We start from the raw sequence: 2,315 nt of genomic DNA, 5'->3' as shown, positions 1-2,315 counted from the left end.
CATTTTCAGGGTCTACCTACATCCCTCTTCTTCAGGTTGCTCTGCCACTGACCATCCAGTTGTGTCCCTTCCAAGTCTGTCTCTGGCCAAATATTTTGCTGCTGTTCCTCACGTCAAGCTATCCCTTCTTCCAGGAAAAGCACACTCCCAAGAACTAGATTTCAAAGCTGGGTTAAGTAGAAAGAAAGGCAGCATCATGAAAGGCATCCACTTTGCCACAACAGTTGTGGCAACACCTTCTTCATCCCCGGATTGTGAAGAAAGGCACAGTTTGGGGAAAACAGGCACAGAGATGGCTTTCTGATCCTGGATTGCAGCTAACATAGGTGATTCTGACATCAGCTTCCAGGTTGTGGAAGAAGTAGCCATTCCCGTGTTGGGCCAGTTCTTTGGTGGTGTTCTGGGAGTTGGGCCTGGAAAATAATCTTCCAATCTTGGCAACAATTTTACAGGCATCTAATTCTCTGTATTGATTCCCTCCCTGATTTAAATAGCTAGAGTTGCTTCTATTGTCTGCAAGTCAGGCCTAACTGATGCCGTTGTTAGGGAAAGAAATAGAGGGAAAGTAGAGTAGACAGACCTGGTCACCTGAGGAAGAGGAAAACTCAAAGAGAAGACCAATCATGAGACAGAGACAAGAGAAGAACATAAGAAGAAATACCCAGAAATAGAAAGACATGTCCAATGGCAGGGACAAAGTCCCACATCCTCTAAAAACACTGTTCATGACAGTCCAAAGAGGCCCCACATCAGAGCAAAAGGAAGCCGAAAAGGGACATCGCTTCATTCACTACAGACAATGGCCTGAGGATTTCTGGGGATAACGTGGAATTGGGAGGCTGACTTGTGAAGTGGGTGGGAAGCTGGTGTGATGATGGTGGAGAACAGAGGACTGTTGAGAATGGTCGGGGATAGTGTGGAATAGACCACGTAACTGTGGCACTAAGAGAATAAGCAGCTAACTCCATCCTACCAGGCTACCTCAGGTCTCAAACATCAGAACTTCAGTGTGTGATTTCCAGTAGAATTAAAGTTCCTGAGAATTAAAGCTTCTCAAACGCTCTAAAAATGACAAATAAAGGTAAAGAGCATATGAATCATGCATAAGAACACGCCATGAGCTGAGAGACTTCCCCTATAATCATTGCAAAGCAGTTGCACATGTTCCAAAGATGGGACACACTCTCAAGAAATGGCAAATTGGCGTGGGGTTGCTGGGGCTGTTGTTAAAATACACTGATAAGAGGTGGGCTTGTCAGTAGAACAAGGTCAATATGTATAACAACTCTACTTCTAAGTCAGGAAAGTTCCTTGGGATATTTCTAGACTACTGAGAATTTGGCAGACACCCCATGCAAGAGCTAGGACCCTGAACTTTGTGCATCCAATTCATTAAATAATCAGTGCATCCACCTGGGCTGATGAATGTGACTGAGTTACGTGGAGCTGCCAAGTGTGTGCCTGTAGGCGATGGAATAATGGCCCCAGACAGACAGGGAAAATTTATAGTTCTTGGCACCTATTCTGACTCGTTTCCTTCTCAGCCTACATCAGGGTTTCAGGCTTATAAAAAGAAGCTCATTTATAGGGTTCAATGGTCAGAATAGGGAGCACAGAATACCCTTCTTTTCCAGACCCACACCCCAGTCCAGAGAGAGAAGCTTCTCTTTGACAGAGCCTTTCAGGTGTACAGGCACCCTACAGGGTGGCTCTCCCTGCACCAGGCTTAGCCCCCCAGCAAGTGTGAGGTGCGTGTAGAAACTATTCCAAAGGAGACACCCAAGGGCACAGCTGGGCCTTGGGAAAAGCCCTGAGCTGACTGGAGAGTGCCTGTCACCATGAGCCTTGGGGCATCACAGGGTACATGCCTCTTACCTGATGCCAGAGGTTGGAACAACTGAGCTTAAATCTTCTGACTCTCACTTTCTGGAACATTTTTGTTTCTCTTTATCTAGGAAATTCCCATATTACACTTTATCTAACCTAAGACCCCTATAGTGGATTGAATAGTGTTCCCCCCCAAATCTATGTCCACCTGGGACCTGTGAATGTGACTTTGTTTAATTATAGGGTCTTTGAAGATGTGATCAAGTTAAGATGCCAAGGATTGCTGGCAACCACCAGAAACTGGGAGAAGCAGGAAGGATTCCTCCCCAGACCCTTCAGAGGGAACATGGCTTCCAGAACTGTGAGAGAGCAAATCTCTGTGGTATTAAGCTACCCAGTTGGCAGTAGGTTGTTACAGCAGCCCAAGGAAACTTAATACAACCCCTAATCCCTTGTCATGTTTGCTCAGTCTGTGTCCTTTGGACATT

This window comes from Otolemur garnettii, unplaced genomic scaffold (genome assembly GCF_000181295.1).
Source record: "Otolemur garnettii isolate 467f Iridium unplaced genomic scaffold, OtoGar3 scaffold00053, whole genome shotgun sequence".
In the NCBI taxonomy this organism is placed as follows: domain Eukaryota; kingdom Metazoa; phylum Chordata; class Mammalia; order Primates; family Galagidae; genus Otolemur; species Otolemur garnettii.
The sequence above is the reverse complement of the archived record's forward strand: the minus strand, read 5'-3'. Positions refer to the sequence as shown.